Source organism: Lepidochelys olivacea (assembly GCF_965140295.1).
Source record: "Lepidochelys olivacea isolate rLepOli2 genome assembly, chromosome: 12".
In the NCBI taxonomy this organism is placed as follows: Eukaryota; Metazoa; Chordata; order Testudines; family Cheloniidae; genus Lepidochelys; species Lepidochelys olivacea.
Window position 1 is genome coordinate 20,326,718 of NC_140422.1, and position 23,711 is coordinate 20,350,428.

General features: G+C 43.2%; 1 long non-coding RNA gene across 1 annotated transcript in view; it reads left to right on the forward strand.

The window, feature by feature from the left end:
* LOC311528791 overlaps window positions 1-17,725 on the forward strand; it is a 29,037-nt gene extending 11,312 nt beyond the window's left edge. Inside the window, exons 3-4 of the long non-coding RNA XR_014713699.1 lie at window positions 9,186-9,274; window positions 16,932-17,725. This is a non-coding gene — a long non-coding RNA (uncharacterized lncRNA). The remainder of the gene's footprint in view (window positions 1-9,185; window positions 9,275-16,931) is intronic.
* The last annotated feature ends 5,986 nt before the right edge of the window (window positions 17,726-23,711 follow it).

The window sequence follows — 23,711 nt, forward strand, 5'->3', positions numbered from 1 at the left end:
AAGAAGCACTTAAGGGACAATGGCTCTTGGAAGCCTCCATTCCACATAAGAAGTCTACATGAGGACATTCAAGGTAGCAGGTAAGCAATGGCTGCTGCCTGTAAAAACTGAGTCAAGCATGGACATGTGACTTGCCCGTGTGACTCCAAAACTCCATCTTGGAGCTGGACTTTGCATAGGAGAGAGGGGTCTCCACCCACAAGAGATAGTCTATTTAAGCCCATGGGAGACCCCTCTGTTTTGTCTTCAGCTGGCTAAAGAGAGAGCCTCTCCACCCCCAAGGATACCTGAAAGAAACTGGAACAAAGGACAGTAACTACAGGGGGTGTGAGTGATTGCTGGACTCAGACTAGAAGGAGACTAGTCTGTAAAATGAAGCTTATTGGATGAGGTTTTTCATCTGTATTCGGTTTTCTTAGACATAGACTTGCGTGTTCTATTTTATTTTGCTTGGTAACTCACTTTGTTCTGTCTGTTACTACTTGGAACCACTTAAATCCTACCTTCTGTATTTAATAAAATCACTTTTTACTTATTAACCCAGAATATGTATTAATACCTGGGGGGAGGGGACAAACAGCTGTGCATATCTGTCTATCAGTGTTCTAGAACAGTGTTTGTTATAGAACAATTTATGAGTTTACCCTGCAAGAGCTTTATACAGAGTAAAACAGATTTATTTGGGGTTTGGACCCCATTGGGAGTTGGGCATCTGAGTGTTAAAGATGGGAACACTTCTTAAGTTGCTTTTAGTTAAGTCTGCAGCTTTGGGGCACGTGGTTCAGGTCTGTGTTGGAGCAGATGGGCGTGTCTGGCTCAGCAAGACAGGGTGCTGGAGTCCCAAGCTGGCAGGGAAAGCAGGGGCAGTAGTAGTCTTGGCACATCAGTCGGCAGCCCCAAGGGGGTTTCTATGATCCAACCTATCAAACTGGGCAGCTGAACAAGCAAACAGTAGCTGGGGTCTATAGGTATTTCTAAATCACCTAGCGCTGAAGTGTCTGCATGCTGAGCATGGATTACAGAAAAGAATGGAGACCCAAGGCCCCTGTATCAAAGAAAAAATTAGTATTGGTGGTAAGTGCTCTCCCCTGAAAAGCCCTTTCATGAGCTGTCATTATATTAGTGTCTGGCTCTGGAGCTCCGTGGTATTTCACTTATGTAATGGTTGTAGGAACAGGTCCTTGATTGATCAGAGAGCTGTTCTGATTGGCCAACTGGGCCTTTCTAGTGTTGTCTCAGCTGTGCATCAACTCAACAGTACATAGGACATCATCATTAAGTTGGTCACAGAAGTCACAGATTCCGTGACTTTCCGGATCCTCCGGGACTTCTGCAGCAGTGCAGGGCCCGGGGGCAAACCGAGCAGCTTCGGCCGCCTCTGGGCCAACCGCACCGGCCACTGCTGGGGCAGTCTCAGGCCATTGCACCCCCCTCTCTGCCTCCTCAGCATCAGCAGGGATCCTGGACCACACAACACAGCCCAGACCCCACCACCTCAGCAGCAGTGGGGGGTACCAGGCAGCGTGCCGCTGCCTACCCCACTCCAGCAGCAGCCAGGGTTCCAGGCAGCACACTGCCCCTGCCCTCCCACCCCCCGAGCATCCGTGGTGCCCCCAGGCTGATCCCCCACACCGCACCTATGGCACCCCACTTGGCCCCCCCAGCACCCATGGTGCCCCCAGGTTCCCCTCCCCCAGAGTACCCCCCCTCCTGCTGTGGGGCAAGAGATACAGCTTGGGCAATGCCCTGTGCTCTCTTTCCATCTACTTTAAAAACAGCAGTAGACTCATCTGAACATATTCAGTAGAGGTGTGACGGGTTGGATCACAGAGACCCCCTTGGGGCTGCCAACTGATATGCGAAGGCTACTTCTGTCCCTGCTTTCCCTGCCAGCTTGGGACTCCAGAGCCCTGCCTGACTGTGCCAGACAAGCTTGCTGGCTACAAACACAGACCTAGGTCTGAACCAAACTGCAGGCTTAACTGAAAGCAGCGTAAGAAATGTTCCTGTCTTTAACACTCAGATGCCCAACTCCCAATGGGGTCCAAACCCCAAATAAATCCCTTTTACCCAGTATAAAGCTTACACGGGGTAAACTCATAAATTGTTCGCCCTCCATAACACTGATTGAGAGAGATGCACAGCTGTTTGCCCCCTACACCTCCAGGTATTAATACATACTCTGGGCTAAATAATAAGTAAAAAGTGATTTTATTAAATACAGAAGGTAGGATTTAAGTGGTTCCAAGTAGTAACAGACAGAACAAAGTGAATTACCAAGCAAAATAAAATAAAACACGCAAGTCTAAGCCTAGTACAGTGGGAAAACTGAATACAGATCAAATCTCACTGTCGGAGATGTTTCAATGTTTCTTTCACAGACTGGATGCCTTCCTAGTCTGGGCACAACCCTTTCCCTGGGGCCAGCCCTTGTTCTAGCTCAGGTGGTAGCTAGGGGATTTCTCATGACTGCAGCCCACTTTGTTCTGTTCCACTCCCTTATATAGCTTTGGCACAAGGCAGGAATCTTTTGTGTCTCTGGGTTCCCGCCCCACTTCTAAAAGCACCATGTTTAAGATGGATTTCAGTGACAGGTGACATGGTCACATGTCCTGTGAGACCCCCTGGCCAAAGTCATCATTCCTCCCAGCCTGACTCACAGGCAGGGCTGCAAGCGAACAGAGCCAGCCAAAGTCAAGTGTCCTGGCTGACAGGCGCCATCAAGATTCCAAACTACCATTAATGGTCCACACTTTGCAAAATTACAATAGGCCCTCAGAGTTATATTTCTAGTTTCCGATACAAGAATGATACATACATACAAATAGGATGACCACACTCAGTAGATTATAAGCTTGGTAATGATTCCTTACAAGAGACCTTTTGCTTGAACCATAGTCCAGTTACATTGTATTCACATTTATTACCATATTTTCATAAAATTATGTAGAATGTCGGGGGGGGGTCTTCTGTGCTTGATGAGATTAAGGCTATGTTTTAGTAACAGCATGGACAGATCATAGGCAGTAAACAAAAATTCACAGCCCCGTGACCTGTCCATAACTTGTACTATATATCCCTGACTAAATCTTGGGTGCCATGGGACAGGGAATGGCCTGGGACCCCAGATGCACGGGGGGGAGGGGGCGGCCCAAGACCCCTGTTGCTGCTGGAGAGTCTGGGGGGGGCCGTGGTGGCCTGAGTCCTCCCTGCTGCTGTTGAGAGGGTGGGGGGGGGCGTGGCAGCCTGAGGGACCCCCACCCCCCACAGCTACTGCGGAGCGGGAGAGCACAGCAGTCTGTGACTGCCCCAGCAGTGGCTGCTGAGGCTGGCCTGGGGACTACCCAAGCTGCTCAGGCCACCCCCCCCGTTCTGCCTCCCGGGCCAGCCACATCCACCTCTGCAGAAGTCACAGAGGTCCTGAAAAGTCACAGAATCCATGACTTCTCTGACTGACTCACAGCCTTACCAATTAATATAAATCTCATCATGTCTTTAGTGATGTAATGCACTCAGCCTTGTTTCCCTAAACTCTCAAAATGTGCTCCCAGCATCATTATATGCCGAATAAAGAATGACTTGAAGAACATTCTCAGTAGCAGGAATATGATTTTATTCATGCAGTCAGGCAGAAATCAATCGACACAGGAATACAAAGGAATTTCACCTTTTGCTTTGCCTCCTTGAGAGTCAGAAAGGCTGGCTGCTTTCCTTTCTTCTTTCTTCACCCTGTGATGTGCCTTCCTGGCCTAGTATTGCCTACAGTGAAAAAAAAAATTAAATCCCACTGACTATCACTCAGCACTACTTGGATAGTCAGCTTTAAGTCATTTTTACTCTGCATTTTGGTTGGGGTCTGTAGATATGGGGGAGGGGCTAACCGTAGGCATTAATGTCGGCTTTTAGAGTAACATTTTCTAAAGCACTTGATTGACTTAGCCCCCCATAGGTAACATTTTCTAAAGTGCCTATGGCCCAGATTTTTACAGCTATTTAGGCATTGATCTGCTCAGCCTTGCAACACCTAAGGTCTAGATCTTCAAAGGTATTTAGACACCTCACTCTCAGTGATTTCAATGTGAGCTTCAGTGTGAGCTAGAGACCTAAAACCCTCTGAGGAGCCAGGCTTATGTGCCTAAGCCACTTAACAGTTTTGAAAATTATACCCTTAGTACTTACTGCCCTCCCACGCCTTGACCTTCTGATCGCCACTCTCTAATCCTAGTGTGACTCAAACCTGGTAATGATCGCTGATCTCTGACCCCAGCCTGGCTCTGACCCTGCCTCTTCCCTCTGATTCCTGCCTGGTAACTGTCTCTGATGTCTCGGCTCTGGCCTCTTGCCTACTGAGCCTAGCGCTAGTGATTTCACTGATCCCAGCTCGCTGACTACTGCCTCATGGCCACCCTCGACTTGTGGACCCCAGCCCAGCCATGACCATTAGGCCAGATTGCCTATGCCCTGGTCTGTTACACTAGGTTTACTCCTCCAACTAGTGTCTATCTTACCTATGCTACATCACTTGACATTTTGGACTGTCTATGCCCGACTCCTACAATTCTTACCTCCATGCAATCCCATTGACCTCAGTGAAATTATTAGTCAAATGACAGTATTGCCAACCCCAAGCATTTAAAGTCAGCCCACCCTCCTGTTATACCAATAAAATAAAAACCAGCAGGATCTTATTAAAGGGGAAAAGGCAAAATACCACATTTATTGTGAATACAGAAAGAATCATAGTAAGCAGTTACTTATAGCTATAACATTCCATTCAATCTCATATTTATTCACACATTCATTCATTCATACACACACACACACACGTTCTGCAAGGTTGTCATCATAGTTACCAGCCTAGAAGTTGCTCGTGACAGAGTACTGGCCAGGTAGCCTGTACACGAGAGTGGAGCCGAGTCCGGGTCAGATGCACATCTGATGCTCCTGGAAGTTGGTTTGCAGAATCAGACCCCAAAGTTCTCACTTTCCAGAGTCCATTTTTATAGGAATTTCTTCCTATGCCAGTCTATGGGAATTGCTTCATCATGCTGTTGCTGAATCAATCAGCAGATGGCACATTCCTGATGGCTCCGTGCTGCTAGATGTTATCTTGTTCTTTGGTTCTCCCATTCTTGAGGCTGTTGGGTGGATTCCAGTCTGCCCTCTGGGGGTCTTCTGGTTATTTCCACTTGACGCCTTCCTTAGCCGATGGACATTGGATTCCTAGGCTGGCACCTCCCTGATCATTCAGTTATTATCCACACCAAGCATCCATCCACATACATCCTCTATCTCTATTTTAATCACAATTGTTAACAAAGGAAGATGAATACACCAAAAGGGCGGGGAATCTCTGGGTGCTGTTTCTGTTGTTACAGAGTATTGCTTTGAGTTTCTCTCTTTGTGAGTAGTTGTTATTACAAAGAATTGCTTTGAGAACAGACTCTGTCTTAGAATGTACTAACACAATTAGCAGCTTGCAAGTTTCACACATAGAGGGAGAGAAACAGCACCAAAAACCAAGAGACCTCTTAATTAGTAATACCCTGGAAATTAAACTACGGGGAATCAAACTCATTTGTGATTTTAATACAAAACTTCTTTAATATGATCCAACACTCCCCTGCCCCCCCCCCCAAGCCCCAAATAACTGGCTTTAAAAAATCATGAGAGTTTTAAGAAAACTAATAAAATGTGGGTTTGTTTTATTTGCCTGCTGCTGGAGCCTCTAAAAGACACTTGGGTCATGTTTCTGAGATTGTTTCCCCAACCGTGCGGTCTAAAAACATACTTTTTTTAAAACATGGAAGTGGAGATTTTCACAAGCTCTGTTCATTGCAGCAGCTGGGACTGTAAGACAGTCAGCAAGCACCAGGAAATGCTATAAGCAACACTTTGTGAGTAAAGAATACGCCTTTGAATTGCGTCTCCAGATCCAGGCCCAGGCCTTAAATCCTGCAACAGGATGCACGTGGGCAGACACCCTTATGGTTGGATGGATCCAACTGCAGGTTCAGGACCTTAGCCTGTGAGCTTCTTGGGGTAGGCATAATACTTTCTTTTAAGGTGTGTAAAATGCCAAGACCATTGACAATGTTCATTAAATAGCATTGTTCGTCGGGCGGGGGAGTGTCGGGGAAGGGATTACCGTGTCTTGGGTGTCAAAACTGCCACATAAATCTGTATGAATGGTGAGTTTCTTTCAGTAAGATTATCTGCAACATTCTCTGCTAAGTGAGTTCTGTGTCAAACGGATTATTTTAAAATTATGGGCTTGCAAACGTTCAGCTGGATAGTTCTTGGGTGGTTGAGGTGTCCATTGAAGAATTTAAATGATGTAATAGCTATTGAACACCCCATTATATGGCTGCTTAATTAATGTAAATGATAGTTATGCCTCACTCACAGAGGATTATTTTACACAGAGGAAAATCTACTCACTGCCACAGTAGCCATTTCAATAGGTTTTATAGGAGCAGTTGCATTATGGCTTCATTGAGTAAAAGGTAAGTAGCCATCCTAAATAATGAAGATGGAAGGTTTAATAGTGCCAATAAAGGATTCTACAGTTTTTTTATTTCAAAAATTAGAGTTTGATTGCAACACTATGATAATGAGCGGGGAAAGCAGCATTGGCACATGGAGTCCTTCTGGAGGCTGGGGAGCTCGGGAACGGATTTTCATTTATTCTGTATGGAAATGAAGAAGGAGAGGAAAAATAGAAAACCAAATTAAATTGTTCTTTATCGTGCACAATATTGGGCCCCATCCTGCCTTGCTGGGGAAAAACTCCCATTGAACTGAATGAGTAAGGAGTGCTGGATCTCACCCATTATATTCAGCCGCAAAAAAAATCACTTGTTGCTTTGAAGCTAGCGTGCACACACGCGCACCCCCACACACACTCTCTCTCTCTCTCAAGTTCTGGCCTAACCCCAATAAAGTGATGAAATTGAGAGTTAAGTCGGCCTTGCAATCATCTGTCCTCATTCTATTTTGTCTTGGTATTGCAGCTCATTAGTGCGACATTTTTTGCAAGGCTATAGTCAAGGGACTCGACATTTCTGTTCTAAAACCCTGTTTTCAGGTTTATCTATCACAGGTTATAGCAGCTATAAAAATTCAGATGAGATTAAAACGTGGCATATGAATGCTCAGCCCACGAGCTAACATTCTTAAAACAAATCCTTGCTTGAAAATATACAAGTTTACTTATTTTAGATACTTTTTTGATCTCTATTACTAAATAATAGTGTCTCTCTGTTTAGTGTCTTATGCAGCACCCACTACTGTAATAGTTGAGCACTTTATTTTTAAGGGTGGTATTTTTAGACCACTAGGGCTAGCTCAGGTATGAAAATTTCTTTGATATTTGCATCTCAAAACAGCAAATGTTCAATGAGGGTTTATTTTTAAAAGCGCGACCGTGCATGAGCAGCCAGTTTGGGGGCCACAGAGCACCACACGTACACCATTACCAAAGACACTTTGTGCTCATACATAGCTGCTCAGTGGAGCCGGAACATGCCAGAACAGTGTTCTGATCTGCTGGAGCAACGTCCATGAGACAATATGGTCAGTGGTTTGCAAATTAAAACCTCCTCAATTAAAATCTCCAGGTGATGTTTGATTTTATCGAACACACTCTAGCTCACGTGTGTAGAGTCCGCCCCCATCCCAAATGATTTTTGAGGGTTGGCGAAAGATGCCAGCTTATTTGAATTCTGGGCTAGGGTTGATGAAGCCCACAAGCACTAAAGACCTCCATAGGCCCAGAAATCAAGTAATTGCTTCCCACAACAAATGGCTAAATGGAGCTGGGGGAAAGGTTGGAGGTTGAAAATGAGGGACCTGGAAGGGGCCATTGAGCAGAGAATACCCAGCACTTTGCGAAGGAGTTCAGGGAGACATTGGACACCACCCAGAAGAACTCTGCCTGAATGTATTAAACAGAGTAGGGAGCGAAAGGTGCCAGAATGAAAGACCTAGAGACTGTCGTCCTCTGTTTATCCCCACAGAACAATAACAGCACAGGCAAACCAAGCTTCTGCCCCACTAATGAGCCTCAGCCTTGATTTAGAAGGGGTGCCACAAGTACTCCTTTTCTTTTTGCGAATACAGACTAACACGGCTGTTACTCTGAAACCTGTCACTAAAGGGTAAGAAGGTCATTCACTCTCCATTCTCATTCAGTCCATGGCCACTCTGCTGAGACTGTGAACAAAGGTACCACTTGGAGCCTGCTGTGAAGGAGATTTTTGTGATATGGATGCCTGGCCCCCTGGCAACTGAGCTGAACTAAACATACTTTTTTCACATTGGCCTCCAAACAGCCACCCTAATAGAAAAGCTCCGCATTTTAACAGCTCATTATCTTGGTCAATGGGCGGTTTGCCCAAGTAAGGACAGCAGTATTGGAGCCATAAAATTTATGTTCCTTCACCTCCTTTCGCATAGTTCTTTTACTTTTCTGTATATATCCCATATATCCTAGAATTAATAGGTCCCATATATCCTAAAACTAATCTCCAGCGAAAACACAGACAAGATGTCTTTTAAAAAAAACCCAGTAAGTAAAGCAGACGCTCTACATTTTTCATCACATAGTTTGCAGTGTGATATTTCTTGTTGGTAATCACTTGCAAATAGGATTAGAACCACATATTTTCCACAATATTGTGTATAAAATACAGCTAGTTTTGTTTCCACTGTTATAATTGTACTAAAGGCCAATTGTTTATGATCTTAGGGATCCTACTGAAAACCTAGAGCTTTGATTAGAGATGATAAACGTAATGCTCCACTTAATGAAATGAGGAGGCTACTGCATCAGAGACAGATTTAAGCTCTTCATGCGTGTGTGATAGAATTTCCTTACTCTTAATGTAAAATAAATGACTAAGGTGAACAAAATTATCAAGCATATTGATTAATCGCTACTAACAAGAGTGATACACACTGGATTGACATTTATTATCTGGTGAAGGGAAACAGTGCTCAAATATTTTGTAAGGGAATACCGCTATTTATTTTTTCTTTGGGGTCTGGCAGCTGCATTGCTGCCAGTCTGCCTCACAGAGTCATCCACATCTTCCACTACTACAATTTCCCACTGATGTTCTTGTGATGACATAATAAATTTGTAAGTCTCTAAGGTGCCTCAAGTACTCCTGTTTTTTTTGCAGATATAGACTAACATGGCTGCTACTCTGAAACCTGATACAATAAACTGAAGACACCTAGAAAAGGACATGAGGGGCGGAGCAGGACCAAGGTATTTGAGAAGTCTGTGGCTACATTACAGACACAATATGAGCCCCTGAACTGGGATTAGGTTTGGAGGTAGTACTCTATTGAAGGTGGCCAAAGAAATGATTTTGTAGACTATTGGGGTTTTTTTTTCAGCTATCTAGTGGGTCCAGCGCTTTATGCTTGTCTTCCCAAAGCCATTTTTCCCTACATGCAGCAGACTGGGCTGCAGCATCAAGAAACCCAAATATCAAAACTTGGGTCTTGGTTTTGCATAGCGGAAATGGGAAGCTAGTGGAGCTGTGTAATAATGATGTACATGACATCGGAATCAGCCAGCTTCCTGGGCCAACATTTTCAAACTCAAGTGACTAATGTTAGGTGCCCAACTTTAGGTACCCAAATTTGAAATTTTCAGCCCTAGTCTTTTAAACTAAGGTATTAGGACAGACTCAGTCAGCAATAAGCCCCTCATCCTGCACTGGTTCATCTTGTGTTGCCATTTGTACATGTGCAAAGAGTATGTATAACACTATCATTCTGATTTGCACTCACCTTGCAGTTGTGTAAATGATGACACAAGCTGCAAGGCTGTGAATATCTGTGTATAATCATCTCACACTAACAGTTTTATAACCATGTTTTCTATCGTATGGGTTTCTCAGTGGCGTCCCATTTTTAACTTTTTGCTAACAGAAAAATACATTATAACTATTACCTCTCTGCTTATTCTGATCTATATTTTAACAAGTATGGTACATTCTTGCATTAGTACCAGAAGGTGGCGCAAGATCCTCACAAAGTGATTTGCTCTAGCAATAACCACACATAATCTACAGGCCAGATTTAAAAAGGGGTCTTATTAATGAGTTAGGGTAACCCACTAGGTAGAAAACAGTTCCTTGTTACCACAGTAGACACACATCTGATGGTCAAGCCCAGCGTGAAGGTAGCTGCTGGATGTGGTGCAGGTTTTCTACATCACATAATATTTAAACATTATTGGGCATCCAATCTGAAAAAAGTCATTAAAAAAAATCACCAAAAAGGCCATAACTCAAAGAACCATAGTCTAATTTTGACCAGAAAGCTTCTAAATACAATTGATAATGCAACTATGTATTCAAAATGGCAGGGTTTGGGAATGCTTGGGAAATATTTAGGCCCAGGTGATATGGTTTATGTATTTACCCAGTGCTTTTTTTGCCTTTGGTTAAAGCAAATGTCTGTAGTCACATGACAGGATAAGCTTGATAGTCAGGGAGCAGTATACCGGACTGCCAGACACATCAGTGGTATATGGCATGATATGGCCATCTCGAGCAAGCTCTCAACAAAGACTGTGAGAAGACAAAAGATAAGGCTCTGACCAAGTATTACCTGACTATACATTTTAAGGCAGCTGTATCAGCAACAACAAAGGGCCTGACTGCAGCTGAAATTGCTGTCCAGCTAGTATAAAAGTTGTGACTGAAAGAATGCTAAAGCCTTTTATCATTGAACCTGGAAGAAGTCCAGACAACAGACACTTGTGAACATTGCAACATCTACTGTGGGCCCACCTGAAATTGCAGAAAGTTGCAGAAATGCATCATGGACTGTGAAATCTGGTCTTTTGTGTGCTTTTACACTATACTATACAGATTTTTAGGGGGAGACCAGTGTTTCTCAAATTGTGGGTCCTGATCCAAAAGGGAGTTGCAGGGGGTCACAAGGTTATTTTAGGGGGGTTATGGTATTGCCACCCTTACTTCTGCGCTGGCTTCAGAGCTGGGTGTCCAGGAGAGGGGCAGCTGTTGGCTGGGTGCCCAGCTCTGAGTGCAGCACCCCGCCAGCAGCAGGGTAGAAGTAAGGGTGGCAAAACCGTACCAGGCCACCTTCATTTCTGCGCTGCTGCGTTCAGAGCTGGGCGGACAGACAGTGGCAGCTGCTGACTGAGGGCCCAGCTCTGCAGGTAGCAGCACAGAAGTAAGGGTGGCGATACAATGCCAGGCCATCCTGACTTCTGCGCTGCTGCTGGCGGTGGCTCTGCTTTCAGAGCTGGGTTCCTGGCCAGCAGCCGCCGCTCTCCAGCTGCCCAGCTCTGAAGACAGCGCAGCCGCCAGCAGCAGCGCAGAAGTAAGGGTAGCTGTACTGCAACCCCCCCAATAACCTTGCGACCCCCCCCCCCGACTCCTTTTTGGGCCAGGACCCCGACAATTACAACACCATGAAATTTCAGATTTAAATAACTGAACTCATTAAATTTACTATTTTAAAAATCCTATGATCATGACATTTACCAAACTGGACTGTGAAGTTGGTAGGACAATACGCATTGCATTGCATTTACTGTACATTGCCCCACATGTTTGGGGATTGGTTTGGTTACTTTGCAGGAATCAATCCCTGTACAGCATACTCTGTCCACGCATTGTTCATGTACAACTTACTTTTTATGCCATCTTTGCATTCCTGATTTCTCTTAGCCATTGTATTTTGTCCATTGTAAATGGTTCCCTGAGGGTTCCCCATTATTTTAGCTAGTGCAGACATTCTGTTTCCAGCTTGCTGATCCATTTACTTCCCTAATCCTGTCTCCCTAGAAATGAGGCCTCATCCATGTCCAATTACTCATGTCAAACCAGGCCTACCGTGAGAAGCAAACATCTCTGGCTAATGTGCGTTATGAGTTGTTTGCTAAGAAGAGCAAAAGAAGTGAGAAACTGCCACCAACAATGGTGTCCTTCAGGCACCACCTGAAACATGCCCATTATCAGTCATACATATGGAATTATGCAACCGATCAGTAGCGTCAAGTGTCATGGATCAATAACAGATGAGTGTCAAATAGCACAGGATGTCTTGTTCCTAAAATGACGTTGCTGTCACAGGCTCCAGAAGCCGTTCGCCCCTTGGTGCGGTGTAGCTGTGAGAGAACCTGTGCAACAGGGAGATGCAAATAGTGCAGGGAAGAGGGGGTGTGCTCCCATACTTGCAACTGTGACACTGGCATGTGTAGCAACAGGGTGTTGAGCACATTAGACACAGATTCTGAGGGGGGAGAAGAAATGTTTCAAATATCTGCAAATTACGCGGACTGTTTTTAAGAGTACATATAGCTGAAAGATGTGTTGCATTAGATATTCAGTAGCTCACAGTTATATGCAGGGTTACATAACAATACATAGCTCTACTTTGTTATTCACACTACATATTCATACAAGACATTCTACAGCCCTTCTGCTAAAAGTCATGACTGTTATATAAGTCGGTTACAGGTATTGTCATTGTATTCAGTGATAGTAAGAAGATAATTACAGTTGTGCTGTATGTGATTTCGACCTATGTATCCGGTGGAGCAGATAACATCAAACTATATGTTTTATAATTAGGGGTAGGGGTCTTATTAGCTGCACAATTTCATAAAAATAGTAGACAGAAAAACCTCTCAAATCATTCCATTCTACAAATAATAGCAAATATTTCAATGTATTACAGACTCATAGTATCATGTGATTACATCTTTTGCTTTAACTGAAGGCAAAAATGTGGGAACATGCATAAAATATATCACCCGGGGCTATATATTTCCCAAACTTTCCTATTATCCTATTTTGAGTATACAAATTGCATTATCAATTGTATTTAGAAGATTTGTGCTAACTTTGGTCAAAATTAAACCACATTTCTGTAAATTATGGCCCCTTCTGTGATTTTATGATTTTTTCAAATTAGTTAAACATTACATGATATTAAAAAAAAACCCTGCACCACTTTCAGCATCTACATCCACCTTGGGGATGATCACCAGATATGTGTCATGTGGTAGCAATGAAATTTTTCCAGCTGATGGGTTACCCTTTAGTGTCCCAAATGGGTCCCAGCTGGTAGACTAACAGAGGAAGAGAGACACTGCTGCAGTGTAGGAAAAATGTTCCATCATCTTACATGGACTTACTTAGCTACTTTACTGCACTTACATCTATGGCCAGTCTGCTGAATGTTATATCCTACTGCCAGTTGCTTTTCTTTACTGTTTCTATCACAATTGAGTTTTTCTTATTGCAAATATGTTTTCTAAATCAATGGTTCTCATCCAGGGGTCCGAAGCCCCCTGGAGGGCCATGAGTAGGTTTCAGGGGATCACCAAGCAGGACCAACGTTAGACTCGCTGCAGCCCAGGAAAGAAACCCAAAGCCCTGCTGCATGGGGTTGAAGCCCAAGCCCTGCCACCTAGGGCTGAAGCTGAAGTCTGAGCAATGTAGCTTCGAGGGGGCTCCTGTGGCATGAGGCCCCCGGCAAGTGTCCTGCTTTCTAGCCCCTAACTCTGCTCCTGGCTTTTGTATGCAGAAAGTCAGTTATTGTGGCCCAGGTGGGCCGCAGAGTTTTTATAGCATGTTGGGGGGGCCTCAGAAAGAAAAAGGTTGAGAACCCCCATTCTACATCACTGTCCTCATCAATATGAAAATTGGATACAGAGCCAAACCAAGTCAAGCATTTTCAGTTACATGCAGGCTCTTTGCCTAGTCACGGCACGAACCAACAGTCGAAAGGCTAAAGCCAAGATAACTCTCAGCTCCCCAGACAGGCACCCCCCACCCCCGAAGCATAAACCCAAAATTGTACCGTCTTGCACTGCATAGGGAATTGTACAGCACAAGCTCATACAGTTCGTCTCCTCATACAGTGGAGAGGAATATGCAACAGCCTCTCTGACCTAATATTCCCAAGCACTTCACGCCAACTCACTGGTTTAGATGAAGCAAAAACAAGTTTATTCATTACAAAAGATAGATTATAAGTGATAGCAAACAGATCAAAGCAGATTACCTAATAAATAAACAAAAATGCAAACTAAGTCTAAGATACTAGAAAGATAGGATATGAATTAGCAAATTCTCAACCTGGCTGATGATACAAGCAGGCTGCAGATTCTTAAGGGACAAGCTGCACTGGCTTTCCAGCTTGGAATCCCCAGGTCTTTCAGACACAGACTAGAAATCCCTTTAGCCTGGATCCAGCACTTCCCCTCCTAGTTCAGTCTTTGTTCCTTAGGTGTTTCCAGAAGTCTTCTTGTGTGGGGAGTGAAGAACAACAGTTGACTGATATCACTCCTTACCTTATATAGCTTTAGCATATGGCCGGTACCCTTTGTTTCAAAACTTGATTGCCAGACCAGTTTGTGGAAAAATACTGACATCCCAAGATGGAGTCCAGAATCCTGTGGCCTGGTCACATGTCCTTGTAGAGTCATAGCAGCCATTACTTACAGGCTGTCTGGAGTGTTCTCAGGAAGGCTCACCAGGTGGGAGATAAACTTCTTCTAAGGCCTATTGTTTCCCCAATGGCTCATTGCCCTGAATAGGCCCTTCCCAACTAGCTATCTATACTGAAAGCATCTTGTCTAGTGCTGTTACCCAGGTATAACTACAATTGAAGTACAGATACATTGCCAATATTTTTAACTTCAGATACAAAAATGGTACATGCATACAAATAGGATAAACATATTCAGCAAATCATAACTTTTCCAATGACACCTTACATGACCCATCTTGCATAAAATATATCATAATTATGTTATAATCATATAATAATATCACTATGAAGAATATGGGGTAAAGTGTCACAATAATATTGTGCTTACTCTTTGTTTTCAGGCTTAAAAATACAAACAAAATCAGAAAACTCATAAACCAAGGAATTTATTCTTTTGTCAGTGCTTGGGAGGTTTATGTTCTGAACAACTATTGGCATTAGAGCAATAATTTCATTCATAATGAGGAGTGTTTTGGTATGACATTGATACATGGAATGGATACAAGAGCCTTTAACCACCCAGGACATGCACCAACAGTGCACTATTGCCCATCTCAGCAGGGCTTGTTGTTCCTAGAGTAGGACCCCATCATTTGACTGTACTGTAGGCCAATAGACCCACTGCTCTGTTTCAAAACCTGGTCCCCAACTGGACCAAGAGAAAGTTTTCTACTAGGGCAGTCTCAGTCCCCTTCCTCCTGCTGCCTCCCCATTATGTTCCAATTCTGATGAGGCAGGACTGCTTCTAGTGGGGAGAGAGAAATACAGTCTTCAAGCCCATCCAGTCCTTGGACTCTTTTGAGACTACAAACAAAGGGCCCAATTAGTATCAGCTGAGATGATGGGTTTTACATTTATCTACTAGGAATAGGTCTGAGAGCCATCAAGTCATTTAACAAATGCCATTAAGCAGCCATCAAATACATTTAGTTTTCAAGTTTCCAATGGCAGTTCTTACATAGAAAGAGCAGGCAAAGAGCACCATCAAACTGGAGCCAAACAAAGTCTCTCTCCTGAATCCTACACCATGATGACTCCAGAACCCTGGGGGCCTGATTTAAAGCTCACTGCAGTCAACTGAAAGACTCCCCCTGACCTCTATGAGCTTCGGCTCAGTCTCCTAACTCACCATTCTATGATTTTTTAGATGAAAGCATGTTACTGTGCTGAAGCGGTCAGGGAGCATTTATGGTGAGCTGACCTGTGTCCCCTCATAAAAACTTCTCCCTGATGTGTGATAGTCCTAGACAAGTTTAGTTTTGAAATGGTGTGTATTTAATCCCTCTCCACTACCTGATAGAGTATTTTCTCAGCTTTCTTTTTACCTCATGTGGTCATCATTGTAGTAGATCAAGATAAATTAATACAGGATCTTGTAAAATGTCATAACATGCCTGAAATATTGTGAGAGAAGGGAAAGGAAATCATTTAACTGATTTATTAAAACATCTTCTTTAAAATCTGCCTACTAAAACTTTCATTTATTGGATACTCAACTTTGAATTTTATGTGTAGCCTGTCTCAATGAGTTAGATGAAAGCTAGATTAATATGAGTCCTGATAAAGCTGGTACATATTTGTCAGTCACAAACACTTATTTGAAAAGGACACTATCTAAAGTCATTTTTCTATGAATACGTATTCTCACCTAAATAATTCCCTCGATAATTACATTTAAAGAATTTTTAAAAATCATTTTTAGTAATTCTTTTTGTTTATATTTCACTCAGTTTGGACAATTAAAATAGACTGGTCAGTTTCACCTTTCCTTACTACTCACTCTCACTTTCTGGTTCTCATTCATTAGCCCAATGAGGGGACTTTTTAGGTGGCAAATGCTACCCAGCAATATTCAAATCTGTCCAACATTTTAATTTTAATTAGATTTTTAAAAATTAAGTCAGGAAACATTCTATCATTATGATGTGTACAGCTGGTCAGAACATTTATGACCAAATGTGTTTTCATCGAAATATGCTATTTGTTAGAAGCTGAAACATTTCATGGAGACTTACTGATTTCAGGGATGTTTTTATGGAAAGTTTTCTTAGGTACAGGCACTCTGGTCATTGATCTGATGAAAGAGAATGAGAGAGAGAGAGAGAAACAAAAAATCTAACTTTTTCACTTGAAAAAGGATGTTTTGACACAATTCTGTTTCATGAAAACATTGGAAAGGTTTTGGCTTTGTTCCAGTGAGGAATGAAAACAAATTTCAAACCTTCAAAGTTGCCATGAAACAGAATTATCAGTCTCTGGCCTGGTGTAGTGGCTTATAAAACTTAGAAAGATTTTTTTGAAGAAATCTAAATTTGTGACTGAAACTGTCTGACCCTTTAGACTGAGCATCATTAACCATTTTGATTTTCTCTTTTCCTCAGCAACACTTGCCTTCATATTGTCATATAACCACATCCCTATCTCCTTCGCAATGGACTTCATTTTCTTGTGGACAACATCTTCTTGAGGAACAAGCATTTAATCCATGAAAATGTCAATGTGTGTGCAACATTGCCCTGACCGGTTAGCTTTTGTCACAATGTCTTTCTTTATCCAGAAATCATTGATGCCCTGGTAGTTCTAGGTTTTGGTAGGTGGAAACCACAGGTTAAAAGTTGCTGATTCTGGATTCTCATGCCAATAAACTGTCAGGGAGCAGTTAAAGAGTGGTGCTTCATCATTTTCGGCAGCATCTCTATCAACTAGTTTAGGAGCAGCACTGACAAATTTTCAAGTCAGTTTCATCTTGTCCTTTTCCCTTAATAGAGTGGTATTTCTAGTCATCTAATTATAGATTTGGTAGTTGAGAATCCTGGATTGTAATCCCAGCTCTCACACAAATCCCTTCTGAGGTTTAAGGGAAGTCACTTAAAATCTTTGACTCATTTTCTCCTTCTGTAAAACAGGGATAATAATTGCCATTCTCACAGGGTTGTTGTGAGAGTTAGCTAAGGTTTGTAAATCACTGCGGGGTGGTGGTGGTGGTAAAGCACCGAATAAAAGGATGGTAGTTACAGTGGGGTGTCTTAAGGGACATGGGTGAAAACAGATGGGAAACCCTCAGGATAACGAAGGAAGCACATAGACTTTGTGTGTCTGTAATGTCTGTAACATAAATCGCTGGGTTAGGAGACCAAACATATCATTTAATAAAAACAAGGCATCCTACAATGAACCTCACTTTCCCATATTTATTCCTCTCTAAACACAGCAGCACACAGATTATAGGAAATGGTTTTACATTTAACTTCAACCGCAAGTGGTGAAGAAATGGATTGTATCTCACAATATAAATTTGCATCTACCATCATTTAGTGGACGTTTTATACATGCTATGTACTACTGTGTTTTTATGGAAGGCAAAAAAAATGAATTACTTGGGAATTTGTTTTTAATTAAGCAATAAGGCTCAATGGGGTACTGCTATCATGCAATAAAACCACTCCTGGGGTGTTGTGAGGCATTTGGTCCAGCTGAGTGCCTCAAATCACCCCCAGATTGTGATTAGATGATTACTCCCTGGAGTTAATATTACATGGTTCTCTCTAGAGTTGTCTTATTGCTATTATAAAAAAAGGCTTTGATGTGGGGGAACTAAGTAGCTTTTGTGCTTGAAGAAGATGAAGTTGGCAGTTTAGACTGTTGAGCAGCATGTCTGAGTTCTATGGCTTCCATAGATCAATTCACCTATTTAATATGCTTGAAAGACAATCACAATGCATTCCCTTGATCCAAGCAGATTTACAATTAAGTGACTTTTTTTCCCCAGAAGGTGGAAGGATGCAAAGAGATAAACATCTCCAAAATAAAGCTATCCCAAAACAAGGGTCTGAGGTATTTGATCCTGAGATATGTATTACTGGCTTTACTCCCTTGCAAAGAATAAATGAATCCTAATCAGTATTATGCTAATTGTATTAATGAAGGCTAATGCATGCAGTAGTAGCAAGAAATTCTCCCAAGCTGGGTGCATTATGAGGTATGGAGCCTAAGGCATTAAAGGAAGCTCCTGTTAAAGAAATTCAACAGCCAAAAATGTGTACAGGCAAACTAATGGGAGTGCCCTTTACAAATATTAGCAAGGTGGGTGAGGTGGGGAGGCTTGAAAAGGAAACATCTTATTTTGAATCAAAAGTGATGTCTCTCGCGGACATCTCAATACACCAGAATTAGAAATATCTGAAAACATGAACTCACACAGACCCCATTCCTCTCCTGCAAGGGGGTGGGCAGGATACTAAAGCATGCACAGAGCATGCAGCATGTCTTTTGGAACTGGAATGCAGGGAAGATGTCCCACCAGCTCTTGGGACATATGCACAGTCACAGGATAATGCTCTCTGTCCCATCTTTGGTCTCAAAAAATACCCTCTTACCCAGTGAGAGGATGCCATGGGAACTCGCTGAGCTCCCTAGAAAACCTTTTCCCTTCCACATGCTTTTCTAGGAGAGGGGGTGATTTGGCCCTGGGTCAAAGAATACTCACTTTGCTGATAGAACAGGTCTGTCTGCCTGGAAGAGGGGGATGAATGGGATAGTTCATTGTAGTCTTTCCTATTGAATCTAGCTGAACAGAACAGCCAGTATACAGGGGCTTCCTTCTGAGCAGGAAATTCTCAAGGAGCTACGCCCAAATTTATAAAAATAATATAAAGGCACCAGTACATTAAGGGCCTTAGTCTCATTTACACTAAGGCCCCTTGGCTGTCAGAAGTTGAAACTGGACAACATGAGACAGCTCACTCGATAAACTGCCCTGTTCTGTTCATTCCCTCTGAAGTACCAGACACTGGCCACGGTCAGAAGACAGGATACTGGGCTAGGTGGATCAGTGGTCTGACCCAATATGGCCATTCTTATGTACATCACTCTAGCAGCATGAATGGGTCTTAAACTGGGCATAAATGTAACTAACACTCACTTTATGGCCCCTTTACACTGCCAAAGTGGTGTAAAGGGTCCTTAGTGTAATTGAGAAGCAGGCCCCAAGGGTCCACTATGCCTAGTTACCTTACTGCACCTACTCACCTTTCCCCAGCAGATTACAATGGGCTCTGCATATAGTAACGTTGGTGGTTTAAGGAAGGAGTCAGGGGACTCTTTTGGGTACATAGGGTTATTTTTGCACTAAAAATCAGTTGCAGTTCTTGTAAACATACGAAGCCCTGAAAATTCAAACATTTCCATTACCGCTGTTCTAATATTACACCAGACTTTTAATTCTAGGTGTAAAGATTGGTGCTGAGGTTCTCTTGTACGGCTTGGAATTTCAGTTCAATCCAGATACACACCCACAAGTTTGCTTCTTCAAACCTTAACCAACCTTCCCTGCCTATAGAAATCCCTTTTCCCTCTCTCACAGGCAGCTCTTTTACTCCTCGAGACTAAGATGTGATCCTCTATAGCTTTCCTCCTCACTCAGATCGGCATAACACTCCCATAGCCGGCATAACCTACCACCCCCTCACCTCCTCAGCCAGGCTGACAGAGATTCCATTTGTCCAGGAGTCCACAAATCTCCTCCTACCTTTAAAGATGTATCGTGGGGTGCTCCTTGACCTTGGCAGTGCCACATTTTATACCGGCGGCATCACACCCAACTAGAGCTTTGCTCTTAGGGTTACCAAGATGTCAGCAGGGCACCTTGAGCGTGTGGTCACTTTTCCTGTGTTGTACTCTCTGGACCTGTCAGAGCTCTTTGCACATATGCTGTGTGCACAAAACTCAGTTGAGTGCTGTGGGAATGTGCAGCCCTCCCCTCACCTTAACACAGAAAAGTGGGCGTTGTGTGGGCCCTCTTCCTGAGATGAATTTTACCTTCAACGTGTGAGTTTCTTACTCAGTGCTGTCCCTGGGAGGGTGCAGGGCCTTAGACACCCCCTACTCTTTCCTAGGCCTCACCACCGCTCCACAACTTCCCCCAAGCCCCAGCCTCTTCCAGCCCCTGCCCCACCCTACCTCTTCCCACCCCTGCTCTGCCCCATCTCTGCCCCCATTCCACCCCTTTTCCCAAGCCCCCGCCCCTTTCCTGCTTCTGTCCCCTCCCCTGAGCGATGCCCAGAGCCGGCAGGACGGGCTGGGGCCAGGTCACTCTCTACTGCCGGCGCCAGAGCCCCTGCTAACCCCCCAGACTGCTCTGGACCCCGCGTCCCAAAGCACAGGGCCTGGGGCGGTTGCCCCGATCTGTCCTATGGATGGCACAATTCTGCTCTTACTCTAACTCTCTTCTAACTTCTACACTGCTGCCATTAAAAACCTGTGGCTGACCTGTGCCAGCTGACTCAGGCTCACAGGGCTTGGGTTAAGGGCTGTTTAATTGCGGTGTAGACAGTTGGGATTAGGCTGGAACTCTGTGAAGAGGGAGGGTCCCAGAGCTTGTGCTTCAGCACAGGCCCTAATGGCTACCCTGTAATTAAACAGCCCCTTCACCTAAGCCCTGCGAGCCTGAGTCAGCTGGCATGGGCCAGCCATGGGTATCTAATTGTAGTGTAGACGTAAACTGAGGTAAAGAGAGACTAGAAATACATTCACCACATAAGTAAAAGGCATATCAACAGGCAAAGTGAGGTTTTTGAATGAAACTTTTTATGTGTCTCTGAATAATCAGTCAATCACAGGTGAACACATTTAGAAGTTTTTAAATTAAGTGATTATTATCGCACTCTTGTACCCTGTTCTGGGTTGTGGGGTTTTTTCAGTTTTAATATTTGAATGCCTAATCTACCCAAGTTTTAGTGTTTGAAATACCTAATCGTTCATCATGATTTACCTTGTGCAATAAAAGCACACACTGAATATGAGATCACTGTTTAAATAAAATAGCAACACCGAGGGAAAAGAATTCAGAACAGGAACATGCACAGAATTACACTAGCTAAGCTTGGCGACTAAAGCCAGAAGATATATACTTGCAGACAGTCCAGCTAAATTGTATCAACCTTTTTTATACACTAGTCTTTTCCTCACACCTATTTTACATGCTGAGTTTATTTAGCACTGAACACAGTGATCATATCTCACAGTTCTAGCAAATTCATCACTCTTTTTCTCTTCTATACCCTTTCATCTCAGTGTTTCTGCAGAGGCTGGTCATGGGAAAGGGTCATTACTGGGCAGAAGCATCAACAAAAAGGCAGCCCTGGCATTCGGAGCTGGATACTGTCAGTCTAGGGCTCAGTCTCAGCAGTGGGCTCACACAATTAAGGGCATTCTTCCCCAAACACCTGACAGTTTTATCCTGGGATTTCCTAGTTACCTTGGCACAGATCCTCAGAGGTATTTTGGCTCCTAACTTCCACTGAAACCAATAGGAGTTAGGCACCTATATACTTTTGAGAGTCTCTGAGGCATTGTCCCTGTGGAGCTCAGCTCTCTCAGCGGATTACGGGATATTTGAGATAACCAGCTTCAAGCCTGTTTAGGCCCTTCTAGATTAAATCAATAACTTTGATTCCAGTCAGAAAATGAACAAGAAGCCTCTGACCTGCAGCTATGTTTACATCTGCCTTTGCTGCTCAAAGAGCAATCTGCTTCCTGCTGTAAATGTAGCTTCTCTGTGGCATAAAATAAATGAAGTTCCCATAATCTAAGCTGGAGATGGTGAGGGTGAGGCAGAGTGTGTTGATGCTCAGCAGAGAAGGGCAGGCATAGTTTCCCAGTCAGTAGAAGTCCTCACCACTGTTGAAATCAATGGGCCAGATCCTCTCCTGGTGTAAACTGGTATAGCTCCACTGACTTCAAGCTAGTCGCAGTCTCTCTGTACCTCAGATCCTCATCTGCAGAATGGGGATAAATATATTTCCCCATCTCATAGAAGTGTGGTAAGGAGAAATTAATTACAGCATTGAAAAGCCTGTGAACAAAACCATGTATAAACTCATAAGGGGTTCCCAAATAGGGATACAATCTAAATGTCCGGAAAGTGGGAGTAAACAGAGAACCTAGGCAAATACTCACTTCTGAACTGCTGGTTACTCTGAAATGGACACAAGTTGGAGGCTTCTTGTTTATCTTTATGGTGTTTATGCAGTGATGTCAATGTTACTAGAGCTTCAGCAATCACTCCACATTTGCTATAATGTAAATCATTGGGGAGGCTTTGGACATACACTCATTTCCTTAGACGGAAAGTACACTAGACATCCTGAAGCTGGCTAGTTCGTAAGAAAATGACCAGATCCCAGGTCACCACCACTTGAACACTTTGCCTTCAGAGTTTTGAAGGGAAGGGTAGGAAATCTAGTTCAGGATGTCAGGAGCAGTCTGGAGGCAGGGCGAGTCCAAAATCTCGAAAGGAGCAAGTTCTGTCTCAGCTACGTTCCCTGCACTTCTGCATGCATTCTTGCATGTTCTTCCGACACTACTCACCCTTCTGCTACTGATTCTCAACTTGACCAGAGAAATATAAATAAGGGGATTTTACTTGTTCATGCCTTTAAATTGTAAGCTGTTTTGAGTCTGTTATTTATTTGTGACTCATTCCTTTCATATAGTACTATACATATTTATGGCATTGTATAAAGTACAGTTCATTGAGAATGTTCAACCTCCGTATTTTAGGGTCAAAAAGATAGATACACACAGAGCTTAAACTATATATTATGTCTTGGATCCGAAACCCCTTGATGTCAATAGTAAAACCCCCTTTGATTTCAATGGGCTTGGATCAGGCCTCATATAATTGTTGAGGTTAAGTGTATCATCTGCTGTGAATAGAACAAGCTGTTAAAGCTGCTATTTACTTCCTAGGGAAACCCCTAAAAAGCCTCTCTCCATCTAGCTGCCTCATTATTGCTATTCGTCATCCAAAACTGGCAAGGGACAAATGAAGCACATGGTTCCTAGACTTTTCCAAGTATGGAAGTGCACAAAACACTGCCAATGCTAAGCGCAAACGTTAGCAAAAGCAAAACACTTCTTCAGAGCCTAACAATAAAAGTGTTTTGAAACCTTGCCAAAAATGCTGCTAAATACAAATGGTTTTATGATAGTTTAACACTTTGCTTTCCTATTTTTTCTTAGAATTCAACCCTCGGTAAGAACAGAATTTGTTATTTCTCTATATAACATAGGAATATCCTGTGTAATTTAAATATTAATGAATAATAATTAAGAATAAATATGTAAGTTGCAGCAACACCTAAAGACCAACCAGGTCAGAT